We start from the raw sequence: 27,287 nt of genomic DNA, 5'->3' as shown, positions 1-27,287 counted from the left end.
GTCTAAATAAACATTGCACATCTTAATTTTAAAATACTTTGTTGCAAATAAACCCTAACCATCATCTGAGTCTTCCAAGTGTTATAATCTTGTTGCTGGTGAAGATCTTGCCAAGGTGTTGATGGCTGCTAACTGATCAGGGGTGGCTGGTGAATGCTGGGATGGCTGTGGCAATTTCTTCAAATAAGATAACAATGAAATGTGCCACATGAATAAACTCTTCCTTTCAACAATGATTTCTCTGTAGCACGCAACGCTGTTTCACGGCATTTTACCAACAGTAAGAAGTGGAGTCAGTCCTTTCAAACTTGCTTCATCAACTAAGTTTATGTAACAAATCCTTCGTTGTCATGTCAACAGCCTTCACAGTATCTGTACCAGAAGTACATTTCATCTTAAGAAACCATTTTCCACAAAAAAAAAAAAAAGAAAGAAACCATTTTCCTTGTTCACCTATAGGCTTCCCTGGTAGCTTGGCCAATAAAGAATCTGCCTGTGATGCTGGCAACGCAGGAGACGCAGGTTCAATCCCTGGGTCAGGAAGATTCCCCTGGAGAAGGGAATGACAACCCACTCCAGTATTCTTGCCTGGAGAACACCATGGACAAAGCAGCTTGGCGGGTTCCAGTCCTTGGGGTCACAAAGAGTTGGACATAACTGAACGACTAACACACTTTAAGGTTCCAATACTAAGTCTAGTTTTTCTGCTACTCGCACCACATCTAAGGTTACTTCTTCCACCCTGTGAGCCCTTCAAAGTCATCCAAGAGGGTTGGAATTAACTTCTACCAAACTTGTGTCAATATTGGTATTTTGACCTCTTCCCACCTATCAGGAATGTTCATCAGAAACACACTGAAAAGGGTTGCCATAAACCTTCAATTTGTTAAAAAAAAAAAAAAAAAAAATGCAGTTATCTGCTAAGTGCAGTAAAGCAAAAGCACAGTAAAACAAGGTGTGCCTGAGACTGCCAGAGCCACTTGATACTAAGTTATCTTTTCCTTGGCTCTAAATTCCAAAACATACTGCTTGTTTTACTTGATGAAACCAAGTATTCACAAAAATAGGCAACATTTTCCATGATCAAAAATAGCATTGAAGTTCTCACAACATTTGAATTTTTCAGAGCCCTACGTATATAATAGTGGGAACTTATCATTTTACAAATTTTACCAGTTACATAAATCCTGTTTTTCCTAAAAATGGGCTACCCTAGTGGCTCAGTAAGTGAAGAATTCGCCTGCAATGCAGGAGTCACAGGATACGCAGGTTCGATCGCTGAGTCGGGAATATTCCCTGGAGAAGGAAATGGAAACCCACTCCAGTATTCCTGCCTGGAGAACTCCATGGACGGAGGAGCCTGGTGGGCTACAGTCCAAAGGGTCACAGTCAGACACAACTAAGCAAGCAGGCAGGGATTTCCTAAAATTGCCATTAAAAAATAATTCCTGAAGATCTCAAAATACGAAGTGATGTGATATAAACCTATCAATAAAGGTGGCTTAATATATAGGTGAATCTCAACAGAAGCCAAGCCATGAAGTGTAGAAGGTATCTCTCCTAATCAAGACTACCCCCAAGAAAAAGAAAGGCAAAATGGTTGTCTAAGGAGGCCTTACAAATAGCCCACCAAAGATGAAAAGCAAAAGGCAAAGAGAAAAGGAAAGATATATATACCCATTTGAATGCAGAGTTCCAAAGAACAGCAAGGAGAGATAAGAAAGCCTTCCTCAGTGATCAATGTAAAGAAATGGAGGAAAACAATAGAATGGGAAAGACTAGAGATCTCTTCAAGAAAATTCCGATACCAAGAAAACATTTCATACAAAGATGGGCACAATAAACGACAGAAACAGTATGGACCTAACAGAAGCAGAAGATACTAAGAAGAGATGGCAAGAACACACAAAAGAACTATACAAAAAAGATCTTCATGACCCAGATAACCACGATGGTGTGATCACTCACCTTGAGCCAGACATCCTGGAGTGCCAAGTCAAGTGGGCCTTACAATGCATAACTACAAACAAAGCTAGTGGAGGTGATGGAATTCCAGCTGAGCTCTTTCAAATCCTACAAAGTGATGCTGTGAAAATGCTGCACTCAATATGCCAGCAAATTTTGAAAATGCAGCAGTGTCCCTGGTGGCTCAGACCTGCAATGCGGGAGACCTGCAATGCGGGAGACGTGGGTTCTATCCCTGGGTTGGGAAGATCCCCTGGAGAAGGAAATGGCAATCCACTCCAGTACTCTTGCCTAGAAAATTCCATGGATGGAGAAGTCTGGTGGGCTACAGTCCACGGGGTCGCAAAGAGTCAGACACAACTGAGTAACTTCACAGCAGCGGCCACAGGACTGGAAAAGGTCAGTTTTCATTCCAATCCCAAAGAAAGGCAATGCCTAAGAATGCTCAAACTACTGCACAATTGCACTCATCTCACACACTAGCAAAGTGATACTCAAGCGAGACTTGTAGACAACTGTAGACAATTACTTGGAGACAAGTAATTCTCCAAGCGAGACTTCAACAGTACATAAACCAAGAACTTCCAGATGTTCAGGCTGGATTTAGAAAAGGCAGAGGAACCAGAGATCAAATTGCCAGCATCTGCTAGATCATCATAAGAGCAACAAAGTTCCAGAAAAACATCTACTTCTGCTTTAATAACTACGCCAAAGCCTTTGACTGTGTGGATCACAACAAACTGTGGAAAATTCTGAAAGAGATGGGAATACCAGACCACCTGACCTGCCTCCCGAGAAACCTGTATGCAAGGCAAGAAGCAACAGTAAGAACTAGACATGGGGAAAAGAAAAAAGAAAAGAAAAAAAAAAAAAGAACCAGACATGGAACAACTGACTGGTTCCAAATCAGGAAAGGAATATGTCAAGGTGGTATATTGTTGCCCTGTTTTTTCAACCTGCGAAATGCCAGCTGGATGAAGCTCAAGCTGGAATCAAGATTGCCAGAGAAGTATCAATAACCTCAGATATGCAAATACCACCACCCATATGGCAGAAAGTGAAGAAGAACTAAAGAGTTTCTTGATGAAAGTTAAAGAGGAGAATGGAAAAGTTGGCTTAAAACTCAACATTCAAAAAACTAAGACCATGGCATCTGGTCCCATCACTTCATGGCAAATAGATGGGAAACCAATGGAAAGAGTGACAGACTTTATTTTCTTGGGCTCCAAAATCACTGCAGATGGTGACTGCAGCCATGAAACTAAAAGACACTTGCTCCTTGGAAGAAAAGCTATGACCAATCTAGACAGCATATTGAAAAGCAGAGACATAACTTTGCCAACAAAGGTCCATCTAGTCAAAGCTATTATTTTTCCAGTAGTCATGCATGGATGTGAGAGTTGGACTAGAAAGAAAGCTGAGTGCCGAAGAATTGATACTTCTGAACTGTGGTGTTGGAGAAAACCGTTAACAGTCCCTTGAACTGCACGGAGATCAAACGGTCCCTCCTAAAGGAAATCGGTCCTGAATGGTCATTGGAAGGAATGATGCTGAAGCTCCAATGCTTTGGCCACCTGATACAAAGAAATGCCTTGATGGAAAAGACCCTGATGCCGGAAAGACTGAAGGCAGGAGGAGAAGGGGATGACAGAGGATGAGATGGTTGGATGGCATTACCGACTTCATGGACATGAGTTTGAGCAAGCTCTGCAAATTGATGATGGACCTCCTGTCCATCCTGGACAGCCTGGCATGCTGCAGTCCGTGGCATCACAAACAGTCAGACACAACTGGGCAACCGAACTGATCTTCAGAATGCACCCAAAACTAAGTCCTCACTTCTTCCTCTGTTACTCATCTAGTCCAAACCACCATTATCTCTCAGATTACTACAACAGTCTCCTAACTGGTCTATTTCTGCTCTTGGCCCACTATCATAAAGCAATCCGAGTGACCCTTCTGAAAACAAGCCAAATCATGTCACTTGGTTGCTCACCGCCCTCGGTGGGTGACTTCTCTTGGAGTTAAAGTCAGAGTCCTAAGCACTATCCTACCAACTCTTAATTGACCTGATAATCTCTGTTGACTTCATCTATCCTTCTTCCTTGCTCTCTCTATTCCAGCCCTACCAGCGTCCTTGTTATTCCTTGGAACATGATAACAAGTTCACTTCAAGGTGGTTTTTGCTATTCTCTCTGTCTGGAAATGGTCTTCCCCCAGATATCTGCATGGCTCATGCCCTTATCAAACACTAACGCTGCTCAACCTTTAATGAAGTCACCTTAAAATGAAGTTTTAACTATCTACTCTATTTAAAGCAGCAGCCTCCTCCTACTTGCTGCTGTCGTCTCCCACTCTCTGCAACCCCATGGACAGTAGTCCACCATGATCCTCTGTCCATGGGATTTCCCAGGCAAGAATACTGGAGTGGGTTGCCATTTCCTTCTCCAGGGGATCCTTCCTGACCCAGGGATGGAACCCATGTCTCCTGCATTGATTGGCAGGCAGATTCTTTACCACTGAGCCACCAGGGAAGCCCGTCCCTCCTACTAGTGACCATCAAATTCCAACCTCACATTATTTCTTTTCCTGGCCCCTCTCTTCCCAGTCAAATATCAGTTCCATGAAAGCAGGGATTTTCCTCACTACTGAATAAACTCAGCCATTAAAATAATACCTGGCATTTAACAAACACTTGTTGATAAATTTTCTACTTATCTCTCAGGAAGCAGCCACATAAGACCTACAAGTTCTCTGTTCACAACCAGGGAAACACTACATCAATTACTCATCTGATTCATGTCTACTTCTGACTTGAAATGGATAAGATACTTAACTAATAAAATCCTCTCCAAAGAGGGCTGGAAGAAAATTTGGAGGTGATGGATATATTTATTGCATATACTGCAATCTCTTCACAAATGAATACTTACCTCCAAGCTCATCAAGTTGCATATGTTTAATAGGTATAGCTTATCTCAATAAAGAAAGAGATTTTTTTTTTTAAGACACTAAAAAAAAAAAAAGAAAAAAGAATCCTCTTCAAGTCCTGTCCAAAGGGTATGAATGTGAAAAGAGGAAGGAGTAGGTAGGCAAAAACAGTTTTTTCAGTCAAACAAGTTCAACTCCCAGTCAAAAGGATTCTTAGGCAGATGACTCAAACTAAGTCTTATTATTCTAATCTTTTCTGGAGAGCTTTAAAATGAACTCTTTAGAAAACAACAACTATCTTGTTTCTCAAACTTTATTCAAATCCAGGTCTATCAGAGACTGCTCTGAAACAGCCTTAAGAGACTTTACTGTTATATCTAAGCTACAACCTATTTGATACCCTCATACAGAGGATGCCATCCATATAAAATATAAATAAGATGTGGCTTTTTACAACTTTGCACAAATAAAGGCCACAAGACAATGTGATAATGATGGCCTCGAACAGTCCATACGTGTGAAATGTGTTTTTTTTCAACAGTTTGCTGACAGTATATATAGAGGTTACAATAAGGCAGACTAAGACACCATTCCTGAGGTTAAATACTGAACATATAAAGAAGAACGTTTGAAACAAAGAAGAGCAGTTACTGTGGACTGAAAATGCCAGAGATAATTATACTGCTAAATAAAAGTTCAGCAAAACCTTAAATGATCTTTTCAGGCTCTGTAACAAAGATCCCATGGAAACTAAAAATAACACATAGGAGGGTCTCTACTCAGCATGAATTACTAAATTTTCTATTAGAAAGTAAAGTATTTTTAAGATACTTTTAGTATAAAATATAGAAGTTACTAAGATAAACTAGTAAGTTTCAAGTACTGTACAAATGCTCTTACATTATAATGAAAGAATCATTTCTCACATATACAAATTATTTTAAAATCCAAGAAGTTTATGTATATTTTCCCCAGTATTTGTGCATTATAGGTAGAGGTGAAGACACAGGACAAAATGTTTCTTCTCATGACTGCTGAAGCATAAAAATGCTCAAACAAAGTCAAAAATAGACCCAGAGAAGTTAAATGACTTACCCCAAAATCAGAGAGCTGGAGTCGGAATCCATATTTTCAGATCACTGGACTCACCTCCCATCCCTCTGTGCTAACTGGGTAAAGCAGTACTATCAGTAATCACTGACAATCTTGGTAAACACAGTACAGTTTATTATTAATAGTAGAGAACATAGATTTTGCTGCCCACCATGCCTAGATTTGTCATGGCTTTGCTAAATGCACAAGCCATGCAACGCTGGGCAAAATTACTTAACTTCTCTAAACCTTTATTGAGGTTTCCCTACTGGCTCACTGGTAAGGAATCCGCCTGCCAATGCACGACATGTGGGCTTGATCCATGGGTTGGGAAGATCCCCTGAAGGAAAAAATGGCAATCCAGTATTGGAGAATCCTTTAGACAGAGGAGCCTGACGGGCTACAGTACACAGGGTAGCAGAAGAGTGGAACGTGACTAACAAACAACAAACCTTTATTTCCTCACTTTAAAGGGGGTTTAATTTAATAACAACATCTATCTCAAAAGACTATCACGAGGATTAAATGCAAATATTGGTAAATTCAGCCCAGGCCAGGGCACCATATAGCCAGCCCTCCATAGCTATGGAACTCACGGATACAGAGCAGACTGTACTCTGGCATCGTATACAAGGGACTTGAGCACCTTCAAGGGCTTCCCTGACAGCTCAGCTGGTAAAGAATCCGCCTGTAATGCAGGAGACCCGGGTTTGATCCCTAGGTCGGTGAGATCTGCTGCAGGAGGGATAGGCTACCTACTCCAGTATTCTTGGGCTTCCCTGGTGGTTCAGCTGGCAAAGAATCCACCTGCAATGCAGGAGACCTGGGTTCAATCCCTGGGTTGGGAAGATCACCTGGAGAAAGGAGAGGCTACCCACTCCAGTATTTCAGTCTGGAGAATTCCACGGACTGTATAGTATAATCCATGGGGTTGCAAAGAGTCGGACATAACTGAGCGACTTTCACTTCACTGAGCACCCTCAGATCCTGGTATCTGCAGGGGTCCTATAACCAGTCCCCCACGGACACTGAGGGACTACTATATAATCCCTCACATGCTGACCAACAGTGACAGGATCTCTTAAACTCTCATCTACGGAAATCAAATGTCAGGGAAAAAACAGTTTTTCAAGCTTAGCAAATAAACAGCTAAAACAAAAGTACCTTAAGAACACAACTGTGATTCTGAAGCCGAAGAAGATAAAGTCTGCCACTGTTTCCAGTGGGCCATAGTCCACAAGGAAGCCTAAAAGTCAGACACAACTTAAGGGACTGAACAAGAGCACAACTATGCTAAATGCAAGTCAATAAAATGTAGTCTTCTTTCAAAAACAGTATCCTCCTACTTCATATCGCCTATTCTCCCAGTGTCACTTACATGATTTTAATCCCTAGAGCTCTGTCCTTGGTTCTTCTATTCACTCTGCACTGGGTCCGCATGCATTTCCATTCATCATAATGGTCACAACTACTATGAACGCTCCCAGGATTCTAAAATGTACAAAGTTTTAGACTGGCAATGGATTCTGGAGTCCCCTAAAACTGCATAGAAAATTTTGCAAAATTTTGTGTGTGCACTTCTTTTCTGGATGGTGGGTCAGTAGCCCTTACCAGATTTCTGAACAAGTTTGGTCCGTATCTCAAAGAAGATAAATGAGTGGCTAACGTGTTAATTACTCCCAAATCTATACTGCCAGCCCAGCAGTAACCCCAAAGTCTAAACTATGGTATGCTGGACATGCCCAACAAAATCCTCCAGACACAAATCAATTTATCATGTCCAAACTTTCTGGTAAACTCACTCTTCAAACCCACCCAAATCTTTCTGTATTCTCTAGTTCAGGAGTGGCCAACACAAACCACCTAGTTATACAAGCTGAAAGCATAAGCCTTAACTTTGCTTCTTTCCTCTCTCTCATCCAATCATCAAGGGCTACCAACATCAGGCTCAAGAGATTTCTCAAACATGCTTCCAATCTTTCATCCTGAATACTGCTGCCCTAAAACTTTCTTCTAGATGACTGCAACAGTCTTCCAGGCATCATGAACTGAACTCTAATAACCTTTTAGAAACTATTTTCCTCAAAATCCACCCTTTAAAATAAAACACATGAGCATCACAGCCCTGTTCAAAATCCAGCTCCTATTAGCACGGGTGGGAGGAGGCAGTGGCCCTTTAAAAAGCGAACACAACACTTGATGATCCAGTCTATGCCTACTTCATCTGTCACTCACTGCAACCTATCTTACATTCACTTCCTGCACTGTCATACCTCCCTTCTGCACACCACCCTCTCATGTCTTCTTTATACGCCCCTCTTCTGCCTCTTGATATCTTACACAGCTTCTGAACACAGTTCAAGTGTCACATCCTCCAAAAATCCCTCCCTGAAATCCTCAAGCAAAGCTAACAACTCTTTCTCAACTTTTTCATGACACTCAGGTTGTATCTATCACTACACTCACATGCTGCCGCTGCTAAGTCACGTCAGTCGTGTCCAGCTCTGTGTGATCCCATAGACGGCAGCCCACCAGACTCCCGTCCCTGGGGTTCTCCAGGCAAGAATACTTGAGTGGGCTGCCATTTCCTTCTCCAGTGCATGAAAGTGAAAAGTGAAAGTGAAGTCGGTCAGTCGTGTCTGACTCTTCACGACCCCATGGACTGTAGCCTACCAGGCTCCTCCGTCCATGGGATTTCCCAAGCAAGACTACCGGAGTGGGGTGCCATTGCCTTCTCCCTACACTCACATACTACTCCATAATTATCCATTTACAAATCTCTTTCCTCCATTAGACTATGAGATACTTAAGGGACTGTGCATTTTTCTTCAATGTCACTTAGAAGGCCATAAACAAATGTCTGGGGAATGCTGTTTTACCTATGTTATACCAATGCAATTTTGAAAACACAAACATTTGAGTTTACTAAGCACAATGACACAGAAATATTTTAATGTGCTTATGTAATAGTGTAATTTTAATCTTAAAATAATCAACTACCTTTTCCAAATAATGTACAAGCAAAGGATTCTCAAATTTCATATATCAAGTATTTTCAGATTTTCCCATTCACCTAATTAAACGACTCAGAAGGATGTTTAATCATTAATTTTATTAGTTAATGTTAACTAGGAGAAAAATAGTGGATAAAAAAGCTCTTCAGGAGGAGCCCACAACTACAATCTTTCCCTAAATCAAGTAAATCCAAAAACAATAAACCCAAGGAAATACACTTCAAGTGCAGGTTCCTACATGCTTTGGTCTTGGCATCAGTGAACATGTCAACAACAGTGGCCAGATAACTACACTGGTGATGAATTGATGCCATGAATGTCTCACCCATCTTTGATAGAGAACACAACTTTAACTGTCAGTGAAAGTTAAAAGGACTAAATGTTAAACTCTGAACTCATCAATAAAAAACGCCAGAGTCATTTAAAAGCCCTAACACTTTAAAGTAACTTTCCAAATTATTTGAGTAGAATTTTAATCGCATTGGAGAAACCGACTTACTCAAGTTGCAGTAACTGCAAATACACTCAGCAATGTGCTAACAATGCTTCAGCAAAAGAATAAAATGCACACACATACACATCTATATACACATTTAATGTTTGCTAATTTCAGGTATGGAGCTTCTCAGGTGGCTCAGTGGTAAAGAATCTGCATGCCAATGGAAGAGACACGGGTTCAATCCCTGTGTTGGGAAGATCCCCTGGAGTAGGAAGTCCAACCCACGCCAGTATTCTTGCCTGGAGAATGCCATGAACAGAGTAGCCTGATAGGCTACAGTCCATGGGGTCACAGAGTTAGACACAATTAAGCACACACAATTTTAGGAACATACTGCACGCTTCCCCAACAAGTTCAAGTTACAAAGTGTTCAGCAAAATAAACTCATTTAGCAAGAAAAGAAAGGTTTAGTGAGACCTCTTAGAAACCAAATTAACACAATTTTTTAAAACTGACCTTCAAACAAATAAAATAAAATATTAAAAAAAAAAAAGGGACTTCCTTGATTGTCCAGTGCTTAAGACTCAAGCTCCCAATGCACAGGACATGGCTTCGATCCCTTGTTGGGGAACTAAGATTTCACATGCCGTGTGGCCATAAATAAATTAATTTTTTTTAAGTGACCTTCAGAGAGTAATAAAAAGAGAAAAGAAAAAAAACAGTGACCTTTACTCCCTTACCTGTACCCAATCCAGGATTATAATGTCCCTGCTAGTAAGTATAAATAAGAAAAAATAACACTAACAATCTCTTTTCTTTCACAAACATCTGTCTTTTCATCTACATTAAAAGATATAAAAACATAACCTTCAAAATGCTACACTTAAAAGGATGTCAGTCTATCATATACTCACACATCTTGAAAGTTCTGTAATTACTGAGAGCTGGAGAACCGCAGCATGAGCCAATTAAAACTAAAATGAAGAAAACTGTATTCTTCACATTCACTACACATAGAGGACAAGAAGTCTTTAGTCCCCTGTGAATAATTTTCAACAAGAAATTTAGAACAGGGTGGGTGGGGGGAAAAGGGTGAGAATTTGAAATTCCAGGCAATTCAGAATGACACAGCTAGAAAAAAATAAACAAGGAAAAATGCTTGATCCTAATTTTGAGCTTCAGCTTCAAAAAAAAAAAGTTGCTTTGGTACAAATATCTGTGGAATGGCAATATTCTAGACAAATACAACTAAAACCATAAATTCTGTAAGGACACTCCCTCCCAGATTATAAGCATCCCAAAGTAATATCAAGTCTGTTCTCTTATTTTATCGTATCCTTTTTAATACATGTCATGATGCCTAGATAATGTGAAGGCATTCCCGTTAAGAGTTAGTAATAATGATGAATTTTATTTGATGACCCACAGCTACACAATGACTTATGATGTCTACAATAATCCCATTTGCTCATCACTTAATCTGTAAGTATCCTCAACCACCAAAAAGATAGTCAAAGATCCAAGCTTTGAGGAAAACAGCGCAGTGGGACACACTCAGACTTTAGGCAAGTTATTTAAACTTTCCAACTTCACTTTCCTCATCTGCTTGTAAGAAGAGAAATGGGAGAAGATGGTATACTGTGTAGCAATTAAGAAAGTTTGTGAAAGCATCTGACATATAACCCTTGCTCAATAAATTTCTTTCTTTCCTACAAAGAAGAAACACACAGCCTTCTGTGCTGGAATTGTGCTGCCAAAAGTAATGACTGATGTCAAGGAAGGAAAGAAAGAGTATTAATTAGAAAAGCACAGTAGGCTGAAACAATACTATGAAATTACAAATTAAGTCTTGATCTACACTCAACTGGCATCTAATATCACTAAATTACACAACGGTAACATTTATAAAGAGAAAGCTAAATCATCAACAGAAGGTTCAATTATTATAATCCGCATTTCAGTTCTCGACATGAGGGCTGTTCAAAAATCAATTTAAAATTTTGAAATAATTTCTTTCAAAAACGTAGGTTATGTTTTCAGATTAGCCTGTAAAGTCAAGTCACAACTGACAACAAGTATGAACAATATTCTTTCAACTGTTATCTCTGTGAATGATTTTATGTGAAAAAATGTATAACATTTCATAGTCTGATAAGGACCACAACAAGTAAGATGCAATTGTTACATATTTTCATTGAGTCAAGAAGGCTATCACTATCCTATTGGTGCTACTTCTCTGATAAAGACATTTTACTCGGCATCCTCAAACACCTTTTATCCAGAGAATACAACATTTATATTCACTGAAACTCTTCAAAGACTCTCCTTGTTGAGAAAATTAGTTATTACACCTATAAGATCAACAATTTAAAATAAAAACATTTCCTATTTTCTTAATATACCATTAAATCCCAAACATTAACAATAAGAGGTCATGAGTATAAACCAACTCTTTAAACATCTACCTAGAAAACAAAAATAATAGAAAAGCAAGAATCATATATTTTGGATGGAATCCCAAAGTAGTAACAGCAATGCTTCAGACAGAAATACTTCATGTCTAAATGCATGTCTGAGTTTCATATTTCTATCCTACAATCTAAAACTATGACTTTCAATTAAAAAATGACAATCCTTTCTTCTCTGTAGCTTCATCTCTATAAAGTTTTATTCTTAGTGGGTAAACCCAGTTTTTCTAAAACTATGATAATGTGTGGGCTTCCCTTGTGGCTCAGCTGGTGAAGAATCCACCTACAATGCCGGAGACCTGGGTTCGTTCCCTGGGTTGGGAAATAATGTGTACAGCTGTATAAACTGTTTACACCATTAAATTAAATAAATTAATTAAATTTAATTAAATAAATTAGTTTACACCAGAATAAGCTACACATAATCCAAAGGGGGCGGGGGGGGGGGGGGGGAGCGGAGTATAACAGTATAAGCTGCCACCGTTACTTAGTTTTGTCTTTGAATGACTCTAACTAGAAACCAAATGTGATAATGCAGCAAAAGGCCTAGCTCATAAAATTAATACAAAAATCTGACAACACATCTCAAAATTGCTCTAAAACTACCAACTTACACAAAAAGAAGTATGTAAGAACATAATCAACTTATCCGCTCCTTCGTATTAGCATTTAATCACCATCTAATCATTTAATCATCATCACTGAAACATACCATTCTTATTCTAAAGAAATTCTAAAGCTCAAAAGACAGGTGACATTTGCAACATCACAGAATGTTCTAAGGCACAGGAGAACACACCAGCATTCAGTTTCTAGACTGAAATTTTAAGAACAGAAATGAGCCTAAGGAAACCCCAATTTAAAACCTCTTAATTTTACAAATGAAGAAACTGAAGCTAGAGAGTTTATCCAAAATTATTCAGTTAGTTAAAGCAATGAAGGAATCCATGTGTGCTGAGCTAAGGAACCTTCTGTTAAACCATGTTAACTCAAATCACCTGAGTGTCTGATACTACAAAATCAATAATTCATAGGCTAATATTAACACCAAATTACCAAGGCTATATGCTTTTCTTTAGTTTGGCCTAGAGAAAAGAGTTTTTAACCAGAAACCAGGCTTTTAAGTCATGGTTCTTCCGTAAATTCAAGTCATGAGAATCCTCTGGGTAAATCCTCTCCAGTTCTCCGCTTCCCCGTCTATTACATAAGATTTAGAACAGATTCTCTCTAGTCTTTTTAGCTTTTAACAATTAAAATATGAAAACAAACAGGAGCAAATACATTACTAGAGATTTTTTCAAGAAAACTGGAGATATCAAGGGAATATTTCATACAAACACAGGCACAATAAACGACAGAAACGGCAAGGATCTAACAGAGGCAGAAGAGATCTGCTTCCAAGAGGTGGCAAGAATATTCAGAGGACCTGTACAAAAAAGGTCTTAAGGACTCGGATAACCACAATGGTGCCGTCATGCACGAGAGCCAGACATCTTGGAACGTGAAGCTCAAAAGGGTCTTAGGAAGCATTACTACAAACAAAGCTAGTGGGGGTGATGGAATTCCAGTTGGGCTATTTCAAATCCTAAAAGATGCTGCTGTTAAAGCGCTGCTGCACTCAATATGCCAGCAAATATGGAAAACTCAGCAGTGGCCACAGGACTGGAAAAGGTCAGTTTTCATTCCAATCCCAAAGAAAGGCCAATTCCAAAAAATGTTCAGACTCTCATTTCACATGATAGCAAGGTAATGCTCAAAATCCTTCAAGCTAGGCTTCAACAGCATGAACCAAGATCACAACAAACTGAAAAATTCTTCAAGAGATGGGACTATCAGACCACCTAACCTGCCTCCTGAGAAACCTGGTCAAGAAGCCACAATTAGAACCCAACATGGAACAATGGACTAGTTCAAAATTGGAAAAGGAGTACATCAAGGCTGTATACCGTCACGTTGCTTATTTATCTGCAGAGTACACCATGTGAAATGCTGGACTGGATGAATCCCAAACTGGAATCAAGATTGCCAGGAGAAATCTCAACCTCAGATATGCAGATAATACCATTCTAATGGCAGAAACCGAAGAGGAACTAAAGAGTCTCTTGATGAGGGTCAAAGAGTGAAAAGGCTGGCTTAACACTTAACATTCAAAAAACTAAGATCATGGCATCCAGTCCCATCACTTCAAGGCAAACAGACGGGGAAAAAGTGGAAACAATGACGGATTTCATTTTCTTGGGCTCCAAAACCACCACAGACAGTGATTGTAGCCATAAAATTAAAAGACGCTTGCTCCTGGGAAGAAAAGCTATGACAAACGACACATACTAAAAAAAAAGCAGACATCTCTTTGCTGACAGAGGTTCATCGAGTCAAAGCTATGGTTTCTCCAGAAGTCATGCATGGATGTGAGAGTTGGACCATAAAGAAGACTGAGGGTTCAAGAATTGATGTTTTCAAATGGTGGTGCTGAAGACAACCCTTGAGAGTCTCCTGAAGCTGTCAAACCTAAAGGAAATCAGTTCTGAATAGTCACTGGAAAGACTGAGGCTAAAGCTCCAACACTGTGGCCACTGGATGCCAAGAGGCAGCTCATTGGAAAAGACTGAGGGAAGCAACAAAGGATGAGATGGTTGAACAGCATCACCCACACAATGGATATGAGTCTGAGCAAACTCTGAGAAATGGCGAAGGACAGGGAAACCATGTCCTCTACAAAGAGCTGGACATGACTTAGTGACTGAACAACGCTCATCAAAATAATACACTTCTTTCAAATCTCATTTGCATATACCATGAAGAAAAGCAAACTATTTTAAAGTATCTGATCCTTGTACTCCAAGATTCATACACTGTTTAACCTACACCTCTTAGTATATTCTGAGACACAAAAAATTATATATAAAAGTATTTAAACACACTAACTTCAAGGAATCACTTTTTTAAAATATTTAACAAGATAAATTTCTAATAAATGAAAAAAGTTTAAAAATGTGTACTATGAATCTTCTATGAATCTTCAACTTAAAAAGCATAGTGTTAACTTAGAAATACATTAACTAATGTATCTTTCTTATAGGCTATGATTTTGACCACTTTATTAAAGTCAATACACACTAGGACCCCCTTAAGCAACATATATAGTCAAATTTTACTGAACAACATAGGATTCCATTGAGTTAAAGTTCTTATAACTTGCACGCGAGAGGTACACACACTTTGAATCTAGTGAGGTTTAAACTTGCAGAAGCTCCTTCCAAGACTTGAAAACCAATTTTAAGTTCTTTTTATAAAGAGAGCACTGAAGTGTATAAGTTTCAGGGGCCGTGGATCCACCCCCGGGTAATCATTTAACGGGCAAGCTTAGAATTAACTTCCCAATATATTCCTATTAGGAAAGTAAATATTTCAGAAACTAGTAAATTCTTTTTTCAAACCAGTACTTTTATTATATTTTGCAAGGCAGTTTAGTCGCTAAGTTGTGTTCTGACTCCATGCGACCCCATGGAATGTAGCCTGCCAGGTTCCTCTGTCCATGGGATTTACCAGGCAAGCATACTGGAGTGGGTTGCCATTTCCTTCTTCAGAATCTAGCAAGTTTTTGACTGAATATAATTAAGGCAGTGTGATGTAATGGAAAGAACATGAATTTCTGAGTCAGATACACCTGGGATCTGAATCCCAGCTCTGCCCTTCCGTAGGTGTACATGTAATACACATTACTTTACTAGAAATGGCAACCCAGTCCAGTATTCTTGCCTGAAGAATCCCATGGACAGAGAAGCCTGGTGGGCTACAGTCCATGGGGTCGCAAAGAGTCAGACACAGCAGAGTGACTTTCACTTCACTCTGAGCCACAGGACAGATTTAAAACAGTTCAGTTCAGTTGCTCAGTCATGTCAGACTCTTTGCAACCCCATGGACCGCAGCACATCAGGCCTCCCTGTACATCACCAACTCCCGGAGTTCACCCAAACTCACATCCATTGAGTTGGTGATGCCATCCAACCATCTCATCCTCTGTCGTCCCCTCCTCCTCCTGCCCTCAATCCTTCCCAGTATCAGGGTCTTTTCAAATGAGTCAGCTCTTCACATCAGGTGGCCAAAGTACTGGAGTTTCAGCTTCAACATCAGTCCCTCAGAAGTAACATCTAAAGACTGTTGTGAAAATTTGAGATAATTATAGTTCACAGAGCCTAAATCAGAGCCGAGCACAAAGCAGACATTCAACATGATGCAGTTATTAATCTCATAAATCAACTTCTCATACTATTAAATTGAAAAGGAAAGGGGGAAGAGTTTTTCATTATTACTTTCAAGAGGATGGGGAGAAGAGAAGACTGGCTAAGTATTGCTCAGTTAAGAGCTGCTTTAGATAAGAATGACTTGCAATCAGTATGTTAAAGTATTCCTCTTAGAAATGATGGCTTGCTTTTACAGAAAAGCATCTCTAAGGAATCTTGTATTTTCTTAAACTAGGTAAAAGGTATCTCTTTGAAGTCTTTATTCATTTGCTTAGCTAGAACCTTTCTCATCTAAAGAGCAAACTCAGGTCCACACCCTACCCAAAGTTCACTTAAATAAATGGAAGTCAAATTAAGAATTTTTTTTTAAAATTAAGAAAATTAATTACATTTCAACTTTAAAAACAGAAAGAATGAATGTTTTCTTGTAGCAAAAGGCTCTGGATTAGTGGTTAAAGCAACTTCAGAATCTGTTCTCAATTTCTCATTAATGGCATCAACTTGGGAAAGTAGGACTCTCAACTTTAAAAATGCTGGATTGTTCACTGATTTTAAAGCAACAGAACTTTTTAAAATGAAATCTTCTATACAAAGAACAATATAAAAATGGCTCTAAATGGCTAGAGAGGGAGATTTCTGAAGATACCTACTCCACCACTCTTAGGCTTCCCAGGTGGCTCGGATGGTAAAGAATCAGCCTGCAATGCAGGAGACCTGGGTTTGATCCCTCAGCAGGGAAGATCCCCTGGAGAAGGGAATGGCGATCCACTCCGGTCTTCTTGCCTGGAGAATCCCCATGGACAGAGGAGCCTGGCGGGCTACTGTCCATGGGGTCGCAAAGAGTTGGACATGACTGAGCGACTAAGCACAGAGACCCTATAAGAGTTTGACAATACCTGTTCTACATGAACACACTATATTTATGCTTGGAAATACTAACTTTATGATTAGAAAATGATTTTAGCAGCCTCAGTGATCTTACTGTTTATTAGCAAGCACTTTCTAATATTTCTTTTATTCCTCACAGTTAATTTGTGAGAAAGATTGCTATAGTGCCCATCTACAGGATGAGAAAACAAACTATAAAGAGTCTGTCAGCTCATTCACTCAACATTGTTGGATGCTACTGTAAAGCACTGACAAAGATCAATACCAAGAGACCTGCTGCCTTCTCTAAAGAAAATCATATTCTAATAAAGGAGATACTGACTATTCTCTGAAGATGGGGCTATCAAAGGAGATGGGATGGTAGTTACCATGGTAGAGAAGACAGAAAAAGGAACATCTTACTTCTCTGAGTCCCAAGGGAAGGAGTTGACAATAAGTAAAGATACAGGTTAACGAATGAAACTGAAAAAGATCAAAGCTAAATGTACTTACACAAGATAACGTTGGTAGTTAAGTTTCCTGAAGAAGAGAGATAAGAGAATTCTCAATAAAGAGCTTGAGGACGACGACAGAAATAGTTCAAGCAGCAAAAAGTGAGCCGGAGCTTACAGGGACACAAAAAATTGCCCAGAGGCACTGAAAGTCCAGCAAGGTTAGACCACAATCTCGGAATTTTCTCCAGGAGTGCCCCATAGTCTTAAAAAACATGAGCAGTGAAGACAGATGAATGGAATGGTTCAAGATGCTTTTTGCTTGTATTTCCGGCCTTGCCCTAGGAGACAACAGGAAAAGTGGCAACTGGTATCAGGCCCCAGAGCCTGGGAGAATGAAGTCTGGGTCTTCTTGAGATCCCAGAGCACATTTAATGTGAGAAGAAAACAAGCAACACGTAGGATAGAATAATTCAATAATAACAGGTTGCATTTATTTATAGTGTTTATTATGTGACACTTGTAAGAACTTTATATGTTATTGACTCTATCCTTACAACCACCTTATCAGGTAGGTACTGTTGTTTTCTTCTCTTTTACAAAAGAGAAAACAGGCAGAGGTTAAGTGGTTCGCTTAAGTCTTACATCTAATAAATGAAGGGACTAGAATAGAATGTGGTATGAAGTTTTAACATTTCTAAAGTAGCTGGAAAACAAGTTTCAAGACAGAGTGAAGACCACAGTAATAGAGAAGAGGCCAGATCTACCCCCATTACTATTTAGTGCCAGTAGGAACACATAATAAACATACATTAAAATGAATAAATGAATGTCTGCCCACACGCACTGGATAAAGTTACAATTTAAACTAGAGAGAATATCTGTGAAGAATGCATGCAAGTCTTCAATGACTGAGGGAACATGTGTAAGAAGTTAGGAGACAGTCAAAGGAATCACTCAAAGAACAGTACAGAAGGGCCTAAGCCACAAGAGTGATAGATGCGGCAATCATTAGCATCTGGGCCCAAAGATTCATGGACTATAAGGAAATGGTGGTGGTGTAGTCGCTAAGTCATGTCTGACTCTTGTGACACCATGGACTGCCAGGTTCCTCTGTCCATGAGATTTTCCAGGCAAGAATACTGGAGTGGTTTGCCATTTCCTTCTCCATGGGATCTTCCCGACTCAGGAATTGAATCCGGGTCTCCTGCATTGCAGGCAGATTCCTTCCCAACAGAGCTACAAGGGAATAGGACACCTCAGTTCAAGAAGATAAGCCTGTATCCTCAGGTCAAAGGTAAATTTCAGATGAAAAGAGGGTGACAAATTCCCAGAACGGGTAGAGGTGACAGATGGTAGTCAATCTGCCGTGAAAGAAGGGCTTTGCCAGGTATGGTTAACTGGCTGGGAGAAAGGCGTCACAGTGGAGCGAGTAAAATGTAGAGAAAGCTAGTAAACAGAAAAGACTAGACTAGCAAGTAGGTCTTCTGACACGCAATCCAAAGTAACTGCCAATATACACCTACATCTTTACTTTCAAGTCATTGTTTTTAGGAGACTAGCCTAACTAACCTTTAAGGAAAACTGCCACACGATCATTAATGACCTACAAATTAAGGCTTCACTTACAGCTGCAAGAGTTCAAATATTTTGGAATACTCCCAGAATCGACTTAGCTAAGTCATCAATTACTGTGGTTTGGCTTCAAGGACTAGTTGCTCATTTAATCAATCATTCACTACTCATCCACACTGTGTCTAATACTTCAGGATTGAAAAGGGGACCTGGTATAAACTTTGGGCAGGGCCCACAACCTAAAACAAAAAAAAAAAACAAAAAAAAAAAGAGGGTGGAAGAAAAGGAAGGAAGGAAATAAAAACAAAATGTACTTTTAGATAAACACTTAATGTACATGTCTGGAGTAGGATATGGCAGCCCGCTTGCCTGGAGAATCCCACGGACAGAGGAGCCTGGCGGGCTACAGTCAAAGGGGCCGCAAAGAGTTGAGACATGACTGAGCGACTAACACTTACTTTAATGTACATATTAGAATGTACACACGAAGTGAGTACTTACTCCTTCAATAAAGTTAACCCAGAAAGGTTATACACTTACTCCAATGACTAAGTAACTATCACTACTGTATTTTCTCTTTTGAATCTACCCCTACCCGGCAAGAGCCAGTGGCATTCTTTTCAAACACCCCAGCAGTACCAAACCCATATATACTTTGAGACTGATTTCTTAACGTGGTCCACAAATTGAATCTGTAAGCTTCTTAAAAAATAACTGTATAGTAAATAAAATTACGTGCAAAAATAACCTTCAATTTTAACATATAAATTGTGGCATGTGTGCTCAGTCACTTAGTTGTGTCCAACCCTGGCGATCCCATGAACTGTAAGCCCACCAGGCTCCTCTGTGGAATTTTGCATGGAATTTTCCAGGTAAGAATACCGAAGTGGGGTGCCATTCCCTTCTCCAAAACTGTGGCAGAATCATGACTAAATATTGGTACAACAATTGCTCACTGTTTGTTAGGTCCTGTTCTAATGCTTGACTCTCTATCTCACAACAGTCATGTAAGACAGGTCCTACAATCTCATTTTACAGAGGAGAAAACTGAGGTTAGAAGTGAAGTACCTTGTTAAAAAATAACACAACTAGAAAGAGGTAGAGCTGACATTCAAACTCTGATAGTGTATGAGCCCACAGTCTTAACTATTATGCTCTCTAGTCTCTTTACTTTTTAGTCAGGTTTCTAAAACCTGTGCTGAATACTCTAATGTAAAACTAAATGAAAACTCCCTACAGACTATCCATAGTTTTACTCTTATAAGTAGGCGAAGAAATACACATTAAAACATTCAAGTACTATTTTTTCACCTATGAAATTAAAGATATCTAAGACACTGTGATACAGTAGAAGTTAAACTGATATAACCTTGAGATGTAATTAATTCCTAAAGCATTCACTTTAGAGCCAGAATGCCTAGGTTAAAAAGAACCTTAGGTTCTGCTACTTCCAAGCAAAGTGACCTTAAGCAAATCTTAATGTCTCAAGACTTCTTTTGTAAAAAAGATAACAGAATCCTAGAGTTATGCAAATTAAATTAGTTTACACATGCAAAGCACAGAGAGCAGCGTGTGGCACATTATAAGCATTCAGCAAGTGCAACTATTATTATTCCTACCTTTCTAGAGGTCAAAGTGGTTGGTCAATGTATTAGTTATGTTGAGTCCAGTAGTTCCATAATCATAAGTGAAAAAGTGAAACTATTTAGTCCCTCAGTCATGTCCAACTCTTTGCAACCCCATGGACTGTATAACCTGCCAGGCTCCTTTGTGCATGGAATTCTCCAGACTAGGAATACTGCAGTAGAAAACCATTCCCTTCTCCAGGGATCTTCCCTATCCAGGGATTCAACCCAGGTCTCCTGCATTGCAGGCAGATTCTTCACTGTCTGAGCCACCAGGGAAGCTCCTAAATAACCACAGTTGCATTCTTTGTAATACAGAAAGCACGTATTCACTGGCATCAATCAAACCCGTCAGCAAGGAAATGGATAAGTCAAAATACTGCAGAGTATTAGGTAGTGATTCAAAATCATGTTTTTGATATATTCAACACGGAAATAAATGTATAGTAAGATATTGTATTTTTTAAAAAGCAGTAAATAAAAAGATGGTACCTCAAATTTACTGTGTGCTTACACATATATGTAAGATCATAAGGAAACACATCAAAATGTTAATACAGCTTACTTCCAAGTGGCAGGGTTACAGGTGATTATTTATTAGCTTACTTAGATGTTCAGACACTTATTAAGTTTTCTATCATGAATATGCATCACTTTTATAACTAGAAAAGCTACTAAAATGAATTCATAGCTTTGCTAGACTACAAATGAATAATTTTCACAATATACTTGTAGACACATTAACTGTAATTCATGTTTTAGCTCAGCGATTTCTTACTAGTGGCACCTTTTTTGTTGACTTTATAATGATAAACAAGAACTATTATGAAAGTTCCATTATTTAAAGCTACAAATTGTCCAATAATTTTTTATACAACTCTAGCAAAACTGCTAACACCAAGATTAACAGCAAAATTTTCTTTGCTGTTAAGATTAACAGATAATTTTTTTCAAATAACAGCAAAAATTATCTCTGAGGTCTCCCAATTTATATCACAAAGGGAAGACACACTATTTTCTCTAGCCTTAATTATATAATCTTGTTGCAACAGAGAAAACACTGCTATTACCTAGCTACATTTAATGAATGAAACTTTCTCTATTTTGTTTCAACGAACTTGCCCTGTGACTACTGCATTATTTAACAAGTCAAATTCTCACATTATAATCTATACTATTAAAACTGTTTCAAATTTGATAACTTTAGCACTAATAATTTGGTAGCAATAATTTTCTTGGCCCCTCAGAACTGCTTTCTAAGACACTTTATAACTACTGTATCTTTTTAAGTTTCTAAAGCCTGTGAGGTACTAACTATAACACAGCTGGCTAAAACCAGCTGTTTTAGCCGCCTAAAACCATTAAATAGAAAAAAAGTCAGTCTAAGTGAAAGCAATACTTAAATGAATGCTAGATCTCCATAACATCCCTGTAAGAAAATATTAAAGAATAAAAACCAAACCAAACTTAAAGGTTAATTCCACACCCTGTGTGATTTGCACAACTCATTCAATCTTTTTGTATGTACAGTCCAGGTAGTTTAGGCAACAGCTACTTATTCTAAATAAGAGAAACCTATTTTGAACATCAAAGCTGTTCCCTTAAATCTAACAAATGTCACTACAGCTAAGAGAAACAAAAACATTAACTTTCCCTCTTGTCCTTAAATTCTTGTGCTCTTAAGTATTTAAGAACATAACAAATGACTATCAGTCATTCTGTGGGTTCCATCTAACAATAACTTCTCTACCATTAATTGTCCATACCACACAGGTGGAATTATTGCATGCACATCACAGCCAGAGATTCCTTATCATGACTGAGGATGCTTCTATCAACCAATAAGTGAAACCATTTTCAGATCACATTCTAATGACAATCACTTTCACCATTTGTCTCCGAAACTCTGAGGTCTAAGTCAAAAAAGGCAAATCAGAGGAGAGACCAGTATTCCCATTCAACCAGGTCCCCTCCAATACAACCAAGCTTTTCAAGCCCATGTGGACAAACTACCCAACTACAGTACGGACAGTGAGGAATGACTATTACAAAGATAAGAACAAAAAGTTCACCTGACAGCAACTAATCCTACAGAGTGAAACAAAAGCGCAGGAGTGAGACACATGGCAACAGCAAGGAAATAAGGGCAGGAACTTCTTGGGACAGCGTTCTTGGGTCCAAAGCCACAGAGTTTCCAGGAGTTTCACAACTACAGCTTCCTTTCTTTAAAAAGTTTTGTGTCCCTTGCTGTCACTTTGGGTACCAAAACACCCCAAAAGATATGAGATGCTATATATTTTATCCACTGCAGCAAACTTTACAAACTGAAATAAAATATTTCCTCCATCGTCAATCTGTTACATACAGAAAGTCCTTCATTGTTTTCCGTCTTAAAAAGAACCAACTTCTCAGAACCTGATTTTACTGATGAGACTGCAACTGTTGTAGGTTTACACATTTACAAAATATCCCGTACCATCACTTACTAATTTGTAAAGATAACAATCTTCAAACATATTTTTATACTTTTTCACACATCAGCTTTATAAAACACACTCTGAAAGGAGTATTTGAAGCCTCTGCTTACACTACAATTTCCCTTAGAGTAGTTGTTTATCTCAAATGGTAAAATACAGTAGTTTTAGGTGTGCACACATGAATACCCAAGAAGTATTTTCTTTATGGAATAAGATGCATTTATTACTTCTGACTTGCAATCCATGCAGACTACAGGTGTGTAAATGACTACTAACCTGGAAGGAAAAAAAAAATTCTGAAATTCTCTAAGTGTTTATTTACCAAATAAATCAGTGAAATATCACACCACTGAGGTTTTATGTAGCCATCCTTATGCAAGTTCAAAGAAGTGTGATTTTTAAATGTATATATTAAAAAATGCAATGGTTCTTTTCAGTAAGAACTACTTATGAGTGATGTTAATACCCATGAGAAAATTTATAACTCTTAAACACTTTTGAATATTAGCAGACACTAAGTACTGAATATCAAACACTAGCCACTTGCAAACTTCATTTAAGGATTTTAGAGAAACTTAAGAGGGCAACAAGTTACAGATAAGAAAAGGCCTCAATTAGCTCATGACCATAATACTCCTGAAAAAAAAAGTCAGTGTCAGTGCTGTGTGGTAACCTGTCACATACTCTGATACTCTTCAGCTAAAACAAGAACAAAATTCTCTCCCACAGCTTCTTCCCAACAATACAAGATTCAGAAAGGAGGGATATTGGTCTCTGAAGCTGTACTGATACATCCCAAGACCCCAGAACAGTGTAAGGCTGCCAGGGCTAACACCATGACAGGCAGCCTAGATTAGGAGTAGGCCTGGTTTTCCGGGGTAACAAGATTATCAGGCCACCTGGAGCCAGCCAATCAACATGCGCCTAGTAAGAAAGCGGGAACCTATCAGGGGAAAGCTGAAAAGCCCGCCAACGCCCAAGTTTGGAAAAAAGGCACACCAAGGTTTGGGCCAATAAGACTGCTTTGCAAACATGTAACCAATCCGTTTAAGCCAGCTACCAACTGCTTATGCACACCCTATAAATTTGGATAACAGGGTGGGCTCAGGGCTCTCTGACTCCGCGCCACTATGCGGCAGGAGCCCTGACTCCAGTCAGCAATAAACTTCCCTTTTTGCGAACTGCATTGTCTTGAAAGCCTTCTCTCTTCCCACTCGGGGATTCGGACATCGGGCATAACACAGTACCTGGCACACAGTCCTCAGTATTTCCTAAATAAATGACGGAGTGGAAGAACAGGCAGGGACAGGCAAAACAAGAGATCAGAGAGTTGATTACACATAGATAAAGGTAGAGCTGATTAATCAGAAAATCCCCAACAGTCAGCTGATGTCAAATGTGAGCTATTCCACCTTTTAACAATAATCTTGTATTAGAAAAAGACAAGATTTCAAGAACAGCAAACTTTTCTTTAAAATTTATAAAACTATTTGAAATTCTGAATAATTCTAGATTCTGCTCATTTAGTAGGAACTGATTCAGTTAGAAAACTATCACTACTCACAAATTCATAAACCCAGTTCACTGTTTATCATTATAAAGGAAAACGTGCAAGTGAGCTTGATTAGAGCTCTTCTGTCAACACTTGTTACTTTCTTTGTACTTTCTCACGATTACTTAGGGAAAAAACTTCAGACATTCAAAATCCCTTTAATGTGCATTAAAACATCTAATTCTCCCGATTATATCCTACCTTTATTTACATAAAGTCTGAAGAGTCTTCACATAGGCATTAACATTTTTCTTATTACCAGCTGGGAATTCTGCATCAGGTCTATTTTTTCCTTCTAAATTTTCAGAATCCAAGGAGGTCCTCAAGTTCTCTAGGTCGGTTTCTTACTCAACTAAGACAATTATATTAATCTTTCCTCTGAAGTGAAAACTACACTTTAGAAAAAGCATGCTTTAAGAAGTGAATACAAACCCTCTCTTCACCGCCCCCCACCACACAATATAACGTGCTTGTGATTCTAAGACAGGAAACCACAGCTTCTTCTCTAGTTGTCCCGGTTTAAAATCTTCTATTCAACTGCTAGTCTGTCCACCTAGACGTCTACCTGTTACAGAAGCGACATGAGCAAGTATGCCCAGTTTCTGTCCCAAGACTACACTCTAATTGCTTGCCATGGGCTATCTGATTCAGATTTGACATCCAAAGTTACACCCTATAATACTTAACACCAAAGGGGTGTGACTTAATTTAAGGCCAAAAAAGTTTCTAAACAAAAATACTTTCGCCGTCACTAAAACCTGGAGTAAAGCAACTCACGGTGGTGATTACTTCTTCTTTTGGGCTTCCATGGCTAGGAAATGAAGAACCAACCGTCCCATTCGTTTTCTCTTGAGTGGCTAGGCCATTCCTGCACAGGAGGTTGTAAAGCACACTGGAAGGTTGCGGATGAAAGATTCTGTAAACACACCGGCGTTGTTAGTGTATTACTACAGAGCACTGCGCGGAACGTCTGTCACCGCGTCGAGGGTAGGTGGACGGCAGAGCTCTTCCCGGGGAGGGGGAGAGCGGGAGAGGTCCGTCCCCGGCATCTTTTGGCAGACCATCCTTTAGGCATGGTGATTTTTTTTCAACTGCTGCGAAACCTCACGTGAAAAGTTACACACACACCCCACACCGGGAGAACGTAGACGGTCCCCGTCCTCGCAGGGCTGGGAGCCCCGGGGAGCGAGGAGCGGGGTGCAAGGGGTTGGGCCTACACCCCAGGAGCGCGGCGAGGTGCCGGGACCGGCTGAGGGGCCCCGGCCGCAGCCGACGCCCGCGGGGCGACCGAAGGCGCAGCTCTGGGTGGGGGGCGCGGCGCCGGCCTCGGACGCCGGGGGCGCGGGGAACGGCCCGGGAGGGCGGCCGCGCCAGGGTCCCGCGCCGCCCGGTTGCAGGGAAAGCTCGCGCCCCGCGCCCCGCGGCGTGGGGGATGGGAGGCCGGGCCTGGGGTCTGTTTGGGAGGCGGGGGGGGAGGGGGTCGGCCCGGGCCTCGCGTTCGTCTGTCGGCCGGGTCCCCCGACCCGGGGTCCCAGGCGCCGAGAAGAGACTCACCGGAAAGGCCCGGATCCGCATCTTGGTGTCCTTCCGGCTCCCCGTGCCGTTGCTTAGATTCAACATGGTGCTCGTCCCCTCCCCGGTGGCGGCTTCGGGTCGCACTCCGAGGCGCCGGTGTCACATTTAAGGCGGGCAGGCAGGCGAGGGGCGACGCTGGGGGAGGCGGCGGCGCGGCCCCCGGCCTGGGCTGGGGAGCTGGCCGGCTCCTGGGCGGCCGCGGCGGGGGCAGCGGCGGCTCGGTCTCCGGCGGCTCGGGCTCGGCTGGGGGACTGCGCTGGCGCGGCGGCTCCGCGGGGTCCACCCTCACGCCCGGCTCGGCTCCCTTTATCGCGCTCCTCAGCGATGGCGGCGGCGGCGGCGACGTACAAACATCTCACTGCGCAGGTCGAACGTCCTCCTCCTCCTCCTCCTTCTCTTCCTCCTCCGCCTCAGCGAGACGAGATCCGGCCCAAAGGCTGGAGGCGGGGGAAGAGGGGGGAGGGGAGCCTGAGAGCTGAGAGAGTGGGCGGAGGGGCGGTGGGAGGACCGGAGGGAGAGGCGGGCGGCCGCGGCAGGAGGAGCAGGAGGAGGAGGAGGAGGAGGAAGAAGAGGAGGAGGAGGAGGAGGAGGAGGAGGAGGACGTTCAAATCTCGCGAGAAGAGAGCGAGCGCGCTTTCCCAGGTGGGGCGGGGCGAAGCCTGAGGGAGGGAGCGGGCAACGGGAGAGGAGGAAGGGAACGGGGATTTGGGGAGGTGGGAGGGGCCAGCGGGGCGGAGAGGTAGGAAAGGGGCGGGACTGAGGTGGGAGGAGTAAGCTGACTTTTTGAAGGCGGAGCGTGGGCCTGGTTAAGGGGGCTGCTGATTGGTGCAGCGCCGGTGAGGGGGCGGGGTCCTGCCACGTGGACGGAGTGGGCGGGGGAAGTTCCGAGAGCCGGAGCGGGACTGTAGTAGGCAGTGTTCGGCTCCGCTTGGCTGCGCCGACCTCGCTGGGCTGGGCTAGAGCGGGAGGAGGGTAGTCTCGGGGTGGAGCGTAGGGTACTAGGTGGGTAAC

General features: G+C 40.9%; 1 long non-coding RNA gene across 3 annotated transcripts in view; it reads right to left on the bottom strand.

Annotated features, from left to right (window-relative positions):
* Positions 1-26,475, bottom strand: part of LOC133053518 (uncharacterized) — a 48,797-nt gene extending 22,322 nt beyond the window's left edge. The window contains exons 1-2 of one of the 3 annotated variants that reach the window (XR_009692293.1): positions 26,256-26,475; positions 25,479-25,617 (exon numbers count right to left, since the gene is read on the bottom strand). This is a non-coding gene — a long non-coding RNA (uncharacterized LOC133053518). The remainder of the gene's footprint in view (positions 1-25,478; positions 25,618-26,255) is intronic. The other 2 variants (XR_009692292.1, XR_009692294.1) reach the window with 2 other exon arrangements.
* Between the last annotated feature and the right edge of the window lie 812 nt (positions 26,476-27,287).

The sequence above is a fragment of the Dama dama genome, chromosome Y, assembly GCF_033118175.1.
Source record: "Dama dama isolate Ldn47 chromosome Y, ASM3311817v1, whole genome shotgun sequence".
NCBI lineage: Eukaryota > Metazoa > Chordata > Mammalia > Artiodactyla > Cervidae > Dama > Dama dama.
This window is presented reverse-complemented; position numbering and strand designations above follow the sequence as displayed.